The 19322-nt window shown below is 45.2% G+C and overlaps 1 pseudogene; it reads left to right on the top strand.

Moving 5' to 3' along the window:
• Positions 1-14499: 14499 nt before the first annotated feature.
• On the top strand, positions 14500-15413 carry LOC138079351 (uracil-DNA glycosylase pseudogene; annotated as a pseudogene).
• The last annotated feature ends 3909 nt before the right edge of the window (positions 15414-19322 follow it).

Below are 19322 nucleotides of genomic sequence, written 5' to 3'. Positions count from 1 at the left end.
AAAGAACTTTGAAAACACTCACACAGAGACACAAAAACAGACTAGGGGAAAAAAGGTTTGGCCTTATCACAGAATTTTTACTGTGCTGTACAAATGTTTGCAAATGCAAAATGTGTGCATTTCTAGTGTTTCTACATTCATTAACGCCGCCTTCAGGAGCAATATCGTGCAGGTAAAATGCTGTTTGTGGCTTTCTGTTGCACAGTTAAAGCTGACCCACCTTATGCACAAGACAATCAGATATAAATCTGTCCTCCTCAGGATGCAGATAGGACGTTCGGGAGCACAACATACGACAGAGGAAGACCCTTAGGTGACAGGCAACTTGCTGACACAGACGCTAGCAGGGCATGAACGAGCTGACATTATGCCACTCCCCTTTTTTGGTTCTTCCTAATTGACATCTTTCATTTGATTATAGAGCCAAATTAGTTATGAAGGCTTTCTTTGGAGAAAACACCTTTATTCCCCCATGATGTTTTCATGCCCTGAGAATCAGAAAAAGACAATAGAACAGGGAAAGATTTACAGTCATCAGAAGATTTGTGTTTTGCAAATGGTGTTAACTGATATTGCTAAATTGGTAATATTTTTTTCAGCCTAAAATTCTATTGAAATCTGTGATCAAAATGTTTTAAACTATCCAAAAAGAAAATTTGTATATTTGGGAAAAATTGATTTTTACATAGCTTTTGTATGCAGATATTAAATTGTAATTATGACTATAGCAGGCATAGATAAACTGATAAGCTACAATTCTAAAAAAGAAACAAAAAAGAAAAGCTTATAACAGATATACTTTTCTGCCTCTTTCTTTAAATATTATTATCTTCTATATAGGCATAGGGTTACCTGCTTGTCTCATCTTGCTGCTTCCAAAAGAAGGAAAACAGAGAAGTAACGACATTTGTTTCATAAACATCTACTAGAATAAGCAAGTTTTCTTGAGAGGAGGGCATGAAGGAATGGGAGATACTCGCTTTGGAAGGGGCCACAGAGGTGTGGTGAGGAGGGAAGAGGGAAGTTTTTGCAGCTAAAAGACTGCATTCATCTTTTTATCTCAAAATGTCCAAGAACTTATTAATACTAATGAAATTATACTGATACCAGCTATCAATATATAGCTCACATGTTAGGACTCATGCTGTGATGGGTGACAAAAAAAAAAAAAAAAGCCTAATGGGAATTTATTGTCCATAATATCTGAAAAATCCAAGAGTGCCATGGCTTCAGGTGTGGCTGAATCTGGGTAGTCAGTACCTCAGGATGTGCCTCTTTTCATCTCTCTGGGCAGATTTCTGTCCATACAAATTCCCTTCACATGGACTTCATGCTCACATAGTCTTTTGTCCTATGATGGCCACCAGTAGCTCCAGGATGAGCCTTCTAGCTCCAAATCAGTGGGAAGAGAGTTTCTTTTCCCCAACAGTTCCAGTAAAAATCCTGAACCTACTCCTCATTGGTCCAAATGGAGTCACGTGCCCATTCCTGAGCCAGTCATGTGGCTGAGGAGCACAGATATGCTAATTAGCTGAGTCCTCTGAAATCCTGGAACTGGATGGAGGAAAAGAAGGACAACCAGCCCCATCTAAACTAGACAGAGAGTTGAGTCAGGAATGGTTCCCCAAAGAAAAGTCTGTCTTGCTGCTATAAGAAATGGGAGGAACAGTTAACAAGTAGAAAAAAAAGAAAGAAATGTCCACACCAATCATTAAGTCTGAAAGCACATCCATTTTTGGTACAGCAGCAAGTCTCCTGAACAGAGAGGAAGCTCAACACCATTCAGCCAGGACATGAGCCAGATAAACACTCCAATGAAAGTGTTTGATTATATCCTACCTAGCTCATGAAAGAGGCCAAGATGGGGCAAGCATTTATCATTTCCCCAGATTAGATCAGTTCAGAGTACCATTTTGAGAGTCTCCCCACTCTCTGTTCAAAGGACTGTATAAATTTTATATCTGTCTCTTTTCTACATTACATACCTTCTCAACTCTACCCTAATGAACATATTTCCTCCCCCCAAGAAATTACTTTATTCATTCTCTTTTGGAGAGTTGTTTACACATATATTCCAGCTAGGTACTATTTTTAAGCCCATTGCACAGGCAAAGCTGATGCAAAACTGATGTAGTAGCTAACAGCTTGACCTGAGTAATGGAGCTGCCGTCATGGCACAAACCTGCACAGTTCTCTTGATAATAATCTAGAATGAAGAGAAGCCAAAGGCCAAAGCTGGTTTGCTTTCCCTTCCTGAGATGACAGTTCACCCTGGTTTTCTATTTAGGTACTCAGGCATGGTAGCTCTGTAAATAAGTAGAATTGTCATTAAGTTCATGTACACAAATTCTGACACACTGCACGTTGTTCAAACTGAAGCAAAACTCAGTAGAACTACTGAAATGGAGAGTTTTCCAGATATCTAAGGATCTGTGAGTGATATGTGTTTCACGTTATACTCCTGAAAGACAGAATCTATTTACATAGTATAAAGTGAAGTCAGAAATGAAGTCTCTATTGGTAAAATGGTATTGCCTGAATGCTGTCTCAAAATGAGAAGAAAGTTGTCTTAGCCTTGGTTCCCCAGAAAGCAGAGTTTATTTGTTACAGTTTTATTAGAGATAATAGCTCCAAAGACAGTAATGGAGGGGAAATTAGACAAGGAAGGAAAGAGAGTAAACACAAGAGCTGGCCACCCTGAGTACAACCAACTATGCAATCATGCAAGACCATCTTCTAAGGGGCCAGACAGACCACTGCAGCCCTGGATGGCTGACATGGGACTGAGGGAATCAATTACCTGCCTGCTGTCATCTCCCACTCTCTGTTCAAAGGACTGAACTCCCCTCTGCTAGGCTGGACATGCCTGGCCACGGAGCAGCTCCAGTGGTGCCTCATGCTCCAGGAGCAAAAGCAACCTAAGTGGAGAAAGTTCTCTCCACTCCCACAGCTGGCCACAGTCCATCTAGTCTGGGAGACAGACCAGGTGGCAAGTGAGGTGAAACAAATGGCCCTGGGCCCTGGGCATGTAAACAGGCCTTCAGGGGTCTGCAATGATCTGATACAGGGGATCCTCCAGCCAACAAGTTCCACTGATTGTCTTTCCAAGTTCCAAAGAGAATCACAAAGTTCCACAAACAAACCAACCTGTGTTTCGCTGTACCGTGAATTTGAATGTGCTGTTGTATAGTCACTAAGTTGTGTCCAACTCTTTTGGGACCCCATGGACTGTAGCTCACCAGACTCCTCTGTCCTTGGGATTTCCCAGGCAAGAATACTTGGGGGGGGGGGGTTGCCATTTCCTTCTCCAGGGGATCTTCCCAACACAGAGACCAAACCCGTGTCTTCTGCACTGGCAAGCAGATTCTTTACCACTGCGCCACCTGAGAAGCCCTTTGGATGTGTTCAGTTCAGTTCAGTTCAGTTCAGTTCAGTCGCTCAGTCGTGTCTGACTCTTTGTGACCCCATGAATCACAGCACGCCAGGCCTCCCTGTCCATCACCATCTCCCAGAGTTCACTCAGACTCACGTCCATCGAGTCCGTGATGCCATCCAGCCATCTCATCCTCGGTCGTCCCCTTCTCCTCCTGCCCACAATCTCTCCCAACATCAGAGTCTTTTCCAATGAGTCAACTCTTCGCATGAGGTGGACAAAGTACTGGAGTTTCACCTTTAGCATCATTCCTTCCAAAGAAATCCCAGGGTTGATCTCCTTCAGAATGGACTGGTTGGATCTCCTTGCAGTCCAAGGGACCCTCAAGAGTCTTCTCCAATACCACAGTTCAAACGCATCAGTTCTTCGGCGCTCAGCCTTCTTCACAGTCCAACTCTCACATCCATACATGACCACAGGAAAAAACCATAGCCTTGACTAGTTGTAAGGGTTCTTAATTTCATATAAACTTGTCATGCAAATTGTCGACTTATCTACATTTCCCTAGCATAGCTGAAAAAAACTAAGCAGACTATTGACTTAATTATACAATACTAGCTTTTCTTACAGTGACTCATTTCAAGGCCAAATTTTTTTCCATATAAATATCTGGCTAAAAATTTTGTAGAAGTCAATAGAAATTTGGTATTTTTTTCTGTACAAAACTTCACTTTGGTGCAAACATTTTTAGAATCAATACATATGAAAAGTGGAGTCAGATGATTTGCAAATAACACTCTTCTTTTTTAGGATAATCATCTTTGACTTTTTTTTGTACTAATTGCAACAAGAGAGGGAGATGAATACAGAATAGAGCATCTTCAAGTTAGCAAATTTGAAAATTCTTATGCCCTTAAATCCCAACAGATATATAGACATTTAAAACACCCCTCAATTTTACTATGAACCCTAGAAAGATGCTTTAGTCTTTTTGTTGTAGATGTGAACGTTTATTTGGATTTTAAGGATTTTAGAATTTTCTGTAGGGGCATCTTTAGCCTTTAAGAGAGCTTTTAGGATTTCTTTCCATTATGCAAAGTCAAAGCCAAGTAAAGTCTTTGTAACAATGAATTATTTCAAAAGACAAAGAACCCCAAACCAAGGATCATTCATTCATACATGAGCTGCTAATGAGAATCCAATTGCACATTTCAGGAAATTCATCTTCATTTTCTCCAGCACTGACAGAAATAGCACTCGTCATTTACTCTCCACTCCAGAAGCCCAGCAGTAATCCCAGAGGGTAGTCTGGGTATTGGTGCTGCCTTCCAGAGTCTTCCACTGCTGCATGGAGTATACAGCAACAGCCCACCAGGTAAGGAAGAAACCTAATCAAAAGCAAGAATCGTACCAGACCCTCTAAATTACTGTTAATCCTCCAAATAAACCCAAAAGGTAGGTGTTCACACCCTTATCTGACAACAGGGAAATGGAGGCTCAGTGTGACTAACCAACTCATCCAGCATCCTGCAGGTGACAAGTGTCAGAGCACATAGGGCCCCAAGATCCATGTCATTCTTACTACTTGCCCTGATAAGACCATCATGGATTTAGCTAATGACAAAAAAGCAAAGGAAACTCTGCTGTGGAAATGTTTTCCATTCCCCTTCCCAAGAGGCTCCTCTGCTCTAACCCAAAAACACATGTGCCCTCTGAAGACCGGCCACCGTCTCATTAGGTTGTGTCTACTGCAAAATCATCATTGGTGTTCCAACACTGAAGAGTAATTTCTTTTCAGTTCACTTCAGTTACTCAGCTGTGTCCAACTCTTTGTGAGCCCATGGAATGCAGTACCTCCAGCTTCCCTGTCCTTCACCAATTCCCAGAGCGTGCTCAAACTCATGTCGATTGAGCTGGTGATGCCATCGAACCATCTCATCCTCTGTCATCCCCTTCTCCTCCTGCCTTCAATCTTTCCCAGCATCAGGGTCTTTTCAAATGAATCAGTTCTTCGCACAGGTGGCTAAAGTATTGGAGTTTCAGCTTCAACATCAGTCCTTCCAATGAGTATTTGGGACAGATTTCCTTCAGGATTGACTGGTTTGATCTCCTTGCAATCCAAGGACTCTCAACAGTCTTCTCCAACACCACAGTCCAAAAGCATCAGTTCTTTGGTGCTCAGCTTTCTTTATGGTCCAACTCACATCCATACATGACTACTGGAAACACCATAGCTTTGACTAGCGGACCTTTGTTGGCAAAATAATGTCTCTGCTTTTTAATATGCTATCTAGGTTGGTCATAGCTTTTCTTCCAAGGTGCAAGCATCTTTTAATTTCATGGCTGCAGTCACCATCTGCAGTGATTTTGGAGCCCCAAAAAGTAAAGTCTGTCACTGTTTCTATTGTTTCGCCATCTATTTGCCATGAAGTGATGGGACCGGATGCCATGATCTTAGTTTTTTTAATATTGAGTTTTAAGTCAGCTTTTTCACTCTCCTCTTTCACCTTCATCAAGAGGGTCTTCAGTTCCTCTTCGTTTTCTGCCATAAGGGTGGTGTCATCTGCATATCTGAGCTTATTGTATTTCTCCCTGCAATACTGATTCCAGCTTGTGCTTCCATCCAGCCCGGCATTTCTCATGATGTACCCTGCATATAAGTTCAATAAGCAGGGTGACAGTATACAGCCTTGATGTACTCGTTTCCCAATTTGGAAACAGTCCGTTGTTTCATGTCCAGTTCTAACTGTTGCTTCTTGATCTGCATACAGGTTTCACAGGAAGCAGGTAAGGTGGTCTGGTATTCCCATCTCTTTCAGAATTTTCCACAGTTTGTTGTGATCCACAAAGTCAAAGGCTTTATTTAATCAATGAAGCAGATGTTTTTCTAGACCTCTCTTTCTTTTTCTGTGATCCAATAGATGTTGGCAATTTGATCCGTAGTTCTTCTGCCTTTTCCAAATCCGAACATCTGGAAGTTCACAGTTCACATATTGCTGAAGCCTGGCTTGGAGAATTTTGAGCATTACTTTACTAGCATGAGAGATGAGTGCAGTTGTGTGGTAGTTTGAGCATTCTTTGGCATTGCCTTTCTTTGGGATTGGAATGAAAACTGATCTTTTCCAGTCCTGTGGCCACTGCTGAGTTTTCCAACTTTGGTGGCATGTTGAGTGCAGCACTTTAACAGCACCATCTTTTAGGACTTGAACTAGCTCAGCTGGAATTCCGTCACCTCCACTCGCTTTGTTTGTAGTGATGCTTCCTAAGGCCACTTGACTTCACATTCCAGGATGTCTGGCTCTAGCTGAGTGACCACACCATCATGATAATCTGGGTAATGAAAAACTTTTTTGTACAGTTCGTCTGTGTATTCTTGCCACCTCTTCTTGCCATATCTTCTGCTTCTGTTAGGTCCATACCATTTCTGTCCTTTGTCGAGCCCATCTTTGCATGAAATGTTCCCTTGGTATCTCTAATTTTCTTGAAGAGATCTTTAGTCTTTCCCATTCTATTGTTTTCCTCAATTTCTTTGCATTCACCACTGAAGAAGGCTTTTTTCTCTCTCCTAGCTATTCTTTGGAACTCTGTATTCAGATGGATATATCTTTTCTTTTCTCCTTTGCCTTTCACTTCTTATCTTTTCTCAGCTATTTGTAAGGCCTCCTCAGACAACTATTTTGCCTTTTTGCATTTCTTTTTCTTGGGGACGGTCTTGATCACTGCCTCCTGTACAATGTCACAAACCTCTGTCCATAGTTCTTCAGGTACTCTCTGTATCAGATCTAATTCCTTGAGTCTGTTTGTCTTGGCGGGACCTATTTATAACTAAGCTGACTTCTAGAGGTGTCAATCTAACAAAAGGACATTTTGTTTTGCTAAGCATTTGGGGGTCTGAGTGAGTTGTTAAATTTGGAGAGAGCCAAAGTGCTATGCAAAATGAGAGGAGAATTTTCAGCAGTGGAAGCAGAGAGGCTACAGAGAGGACACAGAGAAACACTTCAGTTTCACGATGTCATCATATGACAACTCCCTGGACTTCAGATAGAACTTCAGATGATCATGTGGCAAATAATTAGATAAAATCAGCAGATGCGTGGCACAAGTGAATGCCTTACAGAAACAAATAGAAAGGGTCTTCAGTTACCATCTTGATATGGAAGAACAGAAGCCCAGGGCAAAGGGCTTCATGATAAAACATTATCCCAGAATTCATGGGAGCTCCTTTAGCTGGTTTCAAACACTTGAAAGAAGAATTTTCAATGCAGTTTCACCTAGCTCTGAAGACAGGCCTCTACCTGACATCTGGAAAATACATTCAGTTAAAACTGCACATAGACATGAGGATAAGTTACTAAAATGAAGGCCCTTGTGGAATTTTCCACAGGAAAGCAATAAGAGCCTCTTCTATCCAACTTTCACTCTCACCTGCAATTAAAGGAAGACAACAGAAGCCTTCAACCGAATAGTAGCTAGCAAACCCAGATAACATTAGAGAGAACATTTTTACAATATTGGCAATGTCTGAAATGTCATGGGATTAGTATCAAGGATAAACATGTGGGTTTTCCAAATCAATAAGAAAAAAGAAAAGAAAAGAAACATGAAATACAATAGAGAAATAGAACATTTATAGAAAGAGAAGCCTAAATGGTTAACAAGTACATAGAGATCCCCCAACTCACTAGCAATCAGAAATAGGAAAATCAACACCACTTTACACCCGCTAATTAGGTAAATAGAAATACCAAGTGTTAGTAAGAATATTAAAAGATGAGGGCTTCATCTCCCGCTGAGAGTGTCAATTGGTCCATTCCATTCTTCCTATAGCCAATGACTCTACACATAATTCCATCCCTGGGAACACACCCTAAACTCTCACATGGATCTAGAGGTATGGTCATCTGACCATCCCAGACTCTGCAGTTCAGGCTAGGGAAGACGAGAAGAATACTGCGTGGAGGGCTTCCTACCAAAGAAGTCACCGAAGCATCAGAAACACTGAGCCAAACCTGCATACAGAGACACGCACGAAATGAGACAGCACCAGAGCACGGATATGAACTACAAACACATGCAAGAGAACGCCATATTTACTTACATCAAGAACATTAGACTGAGTGTCTACGTGGAAGGGATGAAGAGAGACAAAGCGAGAAAGCAGGAGAAAGGTCATGGCAGACTGATGATTTTAACCATCATGAAACAAAGAGGATGCTAATCTCAAGCCCTACATCTGAGGGACCCCTCCCCCCATCCCAAAACGGCCAGGTTTTAATTATCTCTTCCCTGAGTCACACCTGTTATGGTATTTCCCATGTGATGATGGGCATCAAATGATGAATCTTGGTGAGGCACACAGCTTAGAGCTTCAGAACCCAGAAGTGAAAGCAGAGATAGTCTAGAGATGACTAGGGAAAGAAAAGAGAGAAAGGGGTCAAGTCCTTGGTGTTAAATCACCTTCCAGCTGCCAAGACTATTTTCCAATGAACAACATCTGATGTGAAACTCAAAAAAAAAAAAAAAGAGAAAGAGAGAAATGAGAGACAAGGCTCTGGTTAAATAGGTCTGTCCATTCAGCCACCCTAAATCCCCAAAGCAAATCTGTCTCTAAGGAGTCCCTAAATCTCCATCCAAGTTCTGGAAACCTCTGATCTAGAAACCCGTGCATTCATAAGCCAAGCTGGAGGGATGAATGGGAGCGGCAACTCCTCAACAGGAGGCAGCGGTCTTCAGAGAGACGGGCCTGGCCTGCGGGGAGCCTCCTGGGATGGGAACGGGAAGCCTGAGAGGAGTCCGCTGAGCCCACTGCCCCGGCTCTCTCCTTTAAAACCAGGTTCACACACCTCTCTCATTTTTATGAGTCTGGAATTGAATATTCTATTTGTTGCGCTACATAAGGAGATTAAGAAAATTTGCGCCAAATGATTTCCATCTCTTTTGAGTTCCTCTGATTTGGAGGGCTCGTGAACCAGGAACCAATCCATTTCAAATGGGGAATGACCCAAGGAAGCAGAAACATTTACCCTGCAGAAGGCCTGAGACTCATATCCGAGACATCCTCGGTGAAACAGAAAACCAGCTGGTTCCGTGTTGCTGCCGAAGAGCGCAGCTAGAATGAATGGATGGAAATCATTCAGAAGTTCGTATAAGCCCAGAAGAAGACAGGATGATGTCACAGTTGAACTGTCTAAAGTGGAAGTAGAGAAGATTCCATCACTTGAGGAGTTCAAGCCAAAACTACACTCTCATCTGAAAGTGAGGCAGCACAGAGACCAGAGGTCAAAGCCAGTGACCCCTCAGACCTTGGCTTCAGCCCCAGGCCACATCGTGACCATGTCCTAGGGGCCGGCTCCCTGCACTTGCTGAGGTTTAGCTGTCCCTGAAGCCGTATTTTAGGTTCTCCAAGGAAACACGTGAGATGAGCCTCAGTTAGATGCGACTTCTGGTGCCACTTACTTTGAATATATAATCATCCCCTGCAAAAGCAGACGAGCCAGTAAAACAAAGTCTACCATCTGTCTTTCCACGTTTTCTTTTTCAACAATTATCTGACTAGCTCCGGAGAAAACCATCAGCAGAGGGAATCATGTGCTAGAACCATAGAGCAAGTCTAAAGTGAGAAGAAAGACAGCAAATAAATCCTAGGATCGCCTTGCACACCAGGAACATGGTGTTGCCGGTGGCTCATCAGGACGCGCTGAGTGCCACAGTAGTTATTAAGCGTCTCCATGAGTCTTGATTTAATTGTCTCTGGCTGGGACTCTGCACACTGGTTGTCTGCCCAGGCACGAATGTATTTTGATCAAAATTAGTCTTAATCAGCTTGGCTTGAGTAACAACGTGGCCAAAAATCACGGCCAGCAGACAGCTTGAAAGGCTTCTCTGGCAATTCAGAGACTAGAGAAGAACAGAACTTTGAAAAAACACTTTGCAAGGAGTTGATCCCCCTCCTACTTCTCAGAAAACCATTTCTTACTCCAATCAGTGTTAGCAAAAGCTATGGTGGTCCCCTGCAGAAAGTACCCAGGGAATGAAAGGAGCATGATGGACAGTCAGGAGGGAGGTCTGGACTGTCCTGAAGTCCTGTGGTTGGCGCTAGGCTTCTTCTGCCTGCCGCCTTGGGAGATTCAGAGCTAGGAAGATGCTTTACTCTGAATGTCTGTCAAAAGCAGGCAAGACTAGACTCTGAGCACTCCAAATCACTGTGGGTTACAAGCAAGACTAAAACTGTGCTGGCACGACATTTTTCCTCCAAATGGAGATCACGAGTCACATGTTTATAAGGAGGTGACAACGAGTTTGTCACTAAAACGTTTCCATTGCAATCAGCCTCATCTTTCCCAGGAATTCCTTCATTTCACATCCAAGTGCCGGCTTTTTTCTCTCCAGAAATAAGACCACACTCTCTCCCTGAAAGCACGCACAAATACATCTCACATGGACAAGGGAACTAGGGCGGGAGGCAGGGGCAAGCAGCACCATGATCCCAGCATGATCCCAAGCCTGGTGTCTGCGGCACAGCAGTGTAAGTCCACTGGCCACTGACTCTGTGGACACGAGTCTGAGCAAGCTCTGGGAGACAGTGAAGGACAGGGGAGCCTGGCGGGCTACAGCCCATGGGGTCGCAAAGAGTTAGACACAGCTGAGCAACTGAACAACAATGACCCCAGACATTCAAAGAAAGTTTATTCTCAACTTGAACCCAAGCATCCCTGGGGCAGCTAAGGACATAGTCTCAGAAGTAGACAAAATTTTTATTTAAAGAAAGTTTTAATTTCTGGTTTCAATCCATAAGTAATTTTAAAATTCCCCCTAAAGCTAGTCTGGATCATCCAGATTAGGTCAAAACCAAATACTAGGTTTCAGTATTCATTCGCCCTCGTATTTGTAACATCTCTGATGTCAGATAATGATAACTTTAGTTGTGGCAACATAATTAGGACCAAAAAAGCAGCCGTACTATGGGAATGATGCAGTCACCACCGAAACCACAGCATCACGGCTCACTGGCCTATGAAAGGCTTGGCAGTGGTCAAGGACACCAATGCGGTGGGCAACCTGAGTCACCACAATCGAGGACAGAGTCCAGGCGTCCCAGATTCGGGGCATTGGAGAAGCATTAGAGAGGCATCTGGCACATAAACAGGTAAAGTTCTTAAAAGAAGATTCATCATAGTCAGAGTTCTATTTTTCCATTAATTATTAAAAGCAACGTGGTTGCTTTGTCAGCAAAGGGAGTGAAGATACTATTTGCAAGCTTCCCTCGAGGTGTCTTTACCCTGATGATGGACGGCTGGTGCTGTAAGTGAGGTGTATCTAAAACTGGGCAGGCTTTCTTGCCTGAGCCTAAAACACATTCCCTTAATTGCTGAGTGAAGACATGACGTGAAATGCATTCGGACTCTGATGGGTCCTGAGAAATCCTGCACTTGTCCCACTGAGGAGTCCAAAGTAAGAACAAAATCTGCAGTTAAGTTTGGGGCAATCAGAGCACAATGGACTTGGCCTCCCATTCTTGAACGGAGACAGTGAAGTCAAGACCCATAAGAGAAATGGACACATGTGGACGAGTTCCCCAAGCCTAGCAAAGTAGCAAAGTAGCAAAGACGTGACAGGATAATTTTGTGAGGCTGAGAGAGGCCAGCCACAAGGTAGCTCAAGTTTAGATAATGCCACCACAAAATCTGCCATAACCTGATAAAACAGAATCATCGTGGACAGAGTGCATCTAAGGACCGCACAGAACTCAGCTGAGAGAGAGAGACAGAGATTGGCTGGAAAGAGCTTGCAGTGTGGAATGAGGACCCTGCTGGACCTGTGTAGACCAACAAAGGGGCACTGGAGGCCTCAGCTGCCCCCTTGTGGACTGAGGGCAGTGCAGACCAGCTGCCCCCCACCAACTCCCCAGGACATGACACCATGATGGAGTTATTCTCCAATATCAGCAGGGTTGGAATTACCCAGAGTGCCTGCTAATGTACAGATTTATGGAGCCCTCCCCCGGGGTTCCTGATTCTGCAGGTCTGAGATGGGTAGTGAGATCCTGCATTTCTGACAGCTCCTCAGGTCATGCTGATGTAGTCTGGGGACCACACTTAGAAAGTCACTGCTGGGATGTAGCCAAGCCCCCTAAGTTACATGACACCCAGATCTAAGCGGAACTGCCCGCAGAAGAGAGCTCACGTAGGCATATACTTGTGGGAGGAAACTGACATTGCTCACACACCTGCATGCGGGAACTAAGACCTGGGTCGATCAAGGAGACACGGGCCAATAGCTTTCTAAGTCTCCACCGGGTTGTTTCTGCCTCCAGAAGGCGTCACTTCCTGTTCTATTGCGGCACTGAATAGAATTCTTAAATATACTCAGTAATAACATGTTAGTGACTAATCTCTTCAACCCATAATGAAATCAAGGTCATCCGTGTTGGAACCCATGTCCAGAGTATTATAGACAGGATGGCAATGATTCTTTTAAAATACGTTATATCAAGTCACCTTCCTGCTCAAAATCCCTGTGGCCCCCAGTGGCTCCCGGGTCACTCAAGTACAGGCTACCCCTCCGTGGCCTGCAAGGCTCTCCAGGGCTTGGCCACCCCGCTCCGCTACCCGCGCTCTCGGCCGGCGCCCCAGCTCCTGAGGCGTCGGCCTCAGCTCCACTGAGCAGCTCCTGTTCCTGGCAAGGCTGGGGGCCACCCGCAGCTCCGGACCTGCGTGCACGTCCTCACCCACGCCCCGCCACTCCCTCGGGTCTCCGCTCAGACCTCACCTTCTCAGAGACGCATTCCTCTTCCCGGGTCCGATCCCTAGTCGGAGAAGATCCCATATGCCACGGGACAGCTAAGCCCGTGGGCCGCAAGAGAAGCCACTTCAGCGAGAAGCTCGAGCACGTCAGCTCGAGAGCAGCGCCCGCTTGTGGCAATGAGAGGAAGCCCATACCAGCAGTGAAGACCCAGGGCAGCCAAAAATACTTAAGAAAAGGAAAATATATAGAGAGAGAAAATAGCATTTTGTTTTTATGAAGTAAATGTGGTTTTGATCATAAAACCTAAAGACACCATGACAAAAATTAAATACTAGCTCAATCTTTTGAATTTAAATACAAAAATCCAGAATAAAATCTCGGACACTGGACGTGAGCTTAGGGGACCAACCCTACCATGGGGACTGGGTCCAGTCAGGAGGCCAAGGCACCCCCAGAGGGTAGAGCCAACAAGATGTTACAACAGGGACAGCACAGGCCCTCCCCAAATCCAGAGGCTCGGTGCAGACCCCAGGCACCGTGCAGGGCTGGGGTCACAGGGCCACGGGGTCCCCGCACCGTGGGGCCTGCTGCTGGACCAGAGTCCTTCCAGGAGCCTTCTCTATCTTTCCACTGGTGTGTGTGCTGAGTTGCTTCAGTCACGTCCAACTGTTAGTGTACTGCAGCCCACCAGGCTCCTCTGTCCATGGGATTCTCCAAGCAAGAATACTGGAGTGGGGTGCCATGCCCTCCCCCAGGGGATCTTCCTGACCCAGGGATCGAACCTGCGTCTCTTATGTCTCCTTGCATTGGCAGGCAGATTCTTTACCACTAGCGCCACCTGAGAAGCCCTTTCTATTGATAGTTCTATATATTTAAGGCAATAATACTTTGGTTTGTTTACAAATAGATTATCTGTCAAGAATGCTATCTTGTTATTACCCTTTGTCAATCTTCTTGTCTATTTTGCTTGCTTGTTCTTTCAGTTGAAATTATGTCAAATATCAACTATGGTAATAAAACAGGTGTTATTTCCCTATATCGTCTTTTCACCAATAACATGGCATATTTTTAATTTTACTTAATTTTTTATTTAGTACCATATGTAGACTCTTTGCCTTCCTGTCAACTGCATTTACTTTTAATTTTATTGCACTGGGCAGAATTCCTAAATAATGATATGTAAATGTACCTTTTTGTTCTTGGTTTTAATGAGAAATGCTTTACCATCAAGAGTAATAAGTATATTGCTTTAAAGAATAAAATGAGGAGATAGCCATTTGTTAAGAAAACAACTCAGGTACCAAACTCGAAAATGGGGGCCGCGGCCTGCTAGTGCCTGACCGGGATCAGCCCTGGGTCCCCGGGGCTATAAACCCCCACGCATGGGGGTCCTCTGCCCGGGGCCGTTGGGTTGGGCGCGGAAGCCGCGGGTGCCCGGGAGAGGCCCGCGGCAGCTGCTGAGACTCCTCTGCGGGGACTACCTACAGGCCAGCCCCGCCAGGAAGCCCCGGGCCGGGCCGGAGGAGCCCGGCTCGCCGCCCTCGTCGCCGCTGAGCCCGGAGCAGTTGATCCGCATCCAGAGGAGCTAGGCGGCGGCGCTGCTCAGACTCGGGGCGCGTAACGTGCCGGTGGGTTTTGGTGAGAGTTGGAAGAAGCACCTCAGCGGGGAGTTCGGGAAGCCATACTTCATAAAGCTTATGGGATTTGTTGCAGAAGAAAGAAAACATTACCCGGTTTACCCTCCCCCTCCCCAAGTCTTCACATGGAGCCAGATGCGTGACGCAAGAGATGTGAAGGTCGTCATCTTGGGACAGGATCCGTATCACGGACCCGATCAAGCTCATGGGCCCTGCTTCAGTGTTCAGAGACCCGTGCCGCCCCCGCCCAGTTGGGAAAACATTTACAGAGAGCTGTCTACAGACACAGATGGCTTTGCTCACCCTGGTCGTGGAGATTTATCCGGATGGGCCAGACAAGGTGTTCTGCGGCTCAACGCTGTCCTCACGGTCCGGGCGCATCAGGCCGATTCTCGTAAAGAGAGAGGTTGGGAGCAGTTCACCGATGCGGCTGTGTCGTGGCTCAATCAGAACGTCCACGGCCTTGTCTTCTTGCTCTGGGGCTCTTGTGCTCAGAAGAAGGGCAGTGCCGTTGATAGGAAGCGGCACCACGTGCTGCAGACCACACGCCCCTCACCGCTGTCGTGAGGAGGGGCTTCTTCGGATGCAGGCATTTCTCTAAAACCAACGAGCTGCTGCAGAAGTCCGGCAAAGAGCCCATCAACTGGAAGGACCTCTGACCTTGTGACCTGGATCCTGGGGGTGACATTGACCCTGGGGATTGAGCAGTTTTCTAGAAGCTGTGAAATAGAAGTATTGGTCGTTTATGAAGTCAAAGTAAGAAGAAAATCTCCCTCGTGATTCTCAAGCACCCTGCACAAGGGAACATGTTTCAAGCGGAGCAGCCATGAGCCAGGCTGCCTGGGAGGGGCGGCTTTATTCAGCTGGAGATAACTGGACCACACCAGCTGTGGCTCAGGCTTCCCGGAAGGGACCTGAGGTCGAGTGCTGACTCTTCCCCTTTGTTGGCACCTTCATGGTTAAGGCAGGGAGAGAAGCCCCTTCTGTTACAGCCAGCTGCTGCCTGTTTTTACTGCTAGGTTAGACTTTAGATTTGGGGATGCTGACTGTGTTTATTTGGGAAGGCCCCCTTTGCCTACCCTAGCATTTCAGCCTGATCTGTGGTCTTTCATGGAGCCCTCAGGAAGGCTGAGGATGTTTTGCCAGTTCCCAGAAATTAGGGGTTGATTTCCTGCCTGTAGTAGAGGTGAAAATTGCTAAGGAACCATCCTTGGTGTGAACTTTCAGTGAATAGAAGCTGGGAAAAGCAAATTTGGCCTTATTTATACAGTAATTCTGGAGAAGGCAATGGCACCCCACTCCAGTACTCTTGCCTGGAAAATCCCATGGATGAAGGAGCCTGGTAGGCTGCAGTCCATGGGGTCGCTAAGAGTCGGACATGACTGAGCGACTTCACTTACACTTTTCACTTTCATGCATTGGAGAAGGAAATGGCAACCCACTCCAGTGTTCTTGCCTGGAGAATCCCAGGGACGGGGGAGCCTGGTGGGCTGCTGTCTATGGGGTCACACAGAGTCGGACACGACTGAAGCGACTTAGCAGCAGCAGCAGCAGCATACAGTAATTTCTTCAGGTGTTTCTAAGGAGTAAGCTATGGAGGTTGAACATGAAGCAGAAAGCATTGAGAGGAAAGGAATGCTTTCTTCCTGGGAGTTTTTGAGCCACCAGAGACTGCCAATGCTGTTTCTTCATTTAGAGGGGCGGGGGTTGGACTGAAATCCCTTTAGGATTTTTCTTTTCTGCGACACTGGTGAATTTCGCTTTTTAAAAAAGATACGCAGATATGTATATATTTTTTTAATCCTCTTTTTTTTAAGAGACAGCCTTTATTAGGTGTGCACCTCCATCCCCAGATGACACAGTTTTGCTGTAAGCTGGGTATAAAGGGTTAACGCAGCTGGGTTTAAAGCTGCCTGAGTTTGATAATAAAAGACTGTTGAAGTTTCAAAAAAGAAAAAGAAAAACAACTCAAATATTGGAAATAAGGCATAAAGATGACTGCATGTCTTTTCAAAGCCATGTGGAAGCTTTACCACCACCCCAGGGGTCACCTCATTCTCCAGCAGCACGTACTTTCATTTTGTTTACTATTTAGCACTGATAAAGCCGAGACCCTGTGAGGTTATATAGTAACTTGTAGGCTTAGATCTACTGGAGAGGCGAATGATTTTTGTCTAAAACATAACCCCACAGGTCTCAGTGTTACTGCCTGGCAGGCATTAACCTCTTTTCCCTGGGAGGCAGCAAACTAGCTTCAGCAGCCCTTACCTGGCTGACACACACTCTGTGAACAGCCCCATCCTGCTTCTAGTCTCCTGACTTAGATAAATCGTTGACACAGACTCACTACACATTTAGAGGAAAGTCATGTTTCTAACTTCTTAAAAAATTACACTGTTTACACATTCATAAATAATGACATATATCATATCCAATTACAATTGTGGTAAGGGTTATGAAAGAAATGGAGGTAGGGGAACTTATCTTGGACTGAGAGTTTCTGGAGGAAATGCTGTTTTAACCATGCCCTGGAGGCTGGCTGCACTTCCAGGAGACACGGGGGTGGGAAAGAGAGGCCACCAGCTGGTTCTTCCTAGGGTGATCTTCTGACTACATCCAAAGGTTCCCACAGTCACAGAGGAAGGTGACCAAAAATTACTCTCTACACTTGCTAGGCAGCTGCTGCTGCTGCTGAGTCGCTTCAGTCATGTCTGACTCTGTGCAACCCCATGGACAGCAGCCCACTAGGCTCCCCCATCCCTAGGATTCTCCAGGCAAGAACACTGGAGTGGGTTGCCATTTCCTTCTTCAATGCATGAAAGTGAAAAGTGAAAGTGAAGTCGCTCAGTCGTGTCTGACTCTTAGCGACCCCATGGACCGCAGCCCACCAGGCTCCTCTGTCCATGGGATTTTCCAGGCAAGAGTACTGGAGTGGGGTGTTGCCAGGCAGAGCTACCTCGTATTTCCACACCAATACAATTTTCAAAATAAACATAATAAGCAATAGTGGTAATTATATCTAATGCTGACTCAGAATGTATCACAGTGCTCCAAGTCTGGTATTAAACACTTGAAGTGTGTTATCTTCAGTCCTCAGGACAATCCCACAAGGTGGTTACTATTATTATCTCCACTGCACAGATGAGCAAACTGAGTCCCCGAGAGGTGAAGTTATACGCCCCAGGATACACACAAAGCCTGTCTGACATCAGACCTGAGCAGCTTTGCTGTCCCACCTCTCCCAAGGATATATCCCTTCAAGCTTGTGCTCCTTTATAGTGGGGAAGGAGTGCGTGATTCTCATGTTCTAGCACCATGGCAAGGAAGGAACAGGCAGGTGAAGCATATGAAGGGCCCTGGAACTCAGTGTTTTCTTTGCTGGCCCAGCTCATTTCTGAAGCTTCCTGCTGCACTGATCTGGGAGTAAAAAGCAGGGTTTGCTAAGAGTGGCTTTTCAACAAGCAGGGGGTCTTGTTGAAAACCTGTTTGCCCCATGCCTCTGCTTTTATTCCCCAACACAGCCCCACTGCTGTTTCTCTTGTCTGTAAGCCCTGAGCTCTTGTCCAGAAGCTTTTAGCCCAACTGGGTAGGCAAAAAGCCTCCTCCGCCATTCACCTGACAACCGGCTTCGAGTTTCTGTTAAGTGTTTGCCTGACTGCTTAGTCAAGGATTGAGAGTCCATTGTGAACCGAGTCCATCTGCCTTGATCGCGCGTAAGCTTTCCAGAGTTTGCCGCTTGGTTTTTGTTCCTTTTCTTTCTCCATTGGTTCTTTCTGCTTTTAAGCTGAGAATTATATAAAAATGTAGTTTTCCTGTCATCTTCCTTTATCTTATATTCAAGGAGAATACATGTGTCTTTTGTGTATATTTCCCAAGTGACCCAGAGGTATATTAAATGCTGTCCTGGGTCCCTGCGGCTTGGAATCTAATACCAGTCATGGCCCTTAGTGACTTCTAAAAAATCTTAAATAGCCCACAACAAAATCACAAAATCTCAGAACTAAAGGCCCCTTAGAGATCATCTAGCCCCATGTCTATATTTTGTGCAGTGGAAAAGAAAGACTGGTAAGGTTCCTGTGGTAAGACCTCCCCTGCGTACATAATATTTACTTTGGATTATATGTTTTGCCTTCCCAAGTGTACACTCTTTGAGAACAAAGACCTCTGGAAAAACATTTTTCATATATCATCTGTACACGTGATATATTGATCCTGATAGAGAGAAGAGAGTAGCATTCTCTCCACTTCAAAGATGAACGAATTGAGGTCCAGAGAGAATACCTTTTCCAAGATCACATTTCCAGCTAGGAAATGGCATATGTGAAATTCAGACCAACCCATTCTGAATCAAAGCCCTTCTCTTACCCCATGATAATGTCCCAAACCCTGGTGACTCAGACAGTAAAGAATCTTCCTGCAATGCATGAGAGCCAGGTTCAATCCCTGGTTTGAGACGATCCCCTGAAGAAGTAAATGACACACCACACCAGTATTCTTGCCTGTAGAATCCCATGGACAGAGGAGCCTGGCAGGCTACAGTTCATGGGGTCACAAAAGAGTTGGACATG

Source organism: Capricornis sumatraensis, chromosome 4 (assembly GCF_032405125.1).
Source record: "Capricornis sumatraensis isolate serow.1 chromosome 4, serow.2, whole genome shotgun sequence".
NCBI lineage: Eukaryota > Metazoa > Chordata > Mammalia > Artiodactyla > Bovidae > Capricornis > Capricornis sumatraensis.
Note: the sequence above shows the minus strand (reverse complement) of the source record. Positions and strands in the feature narration are given on the sequence as shown.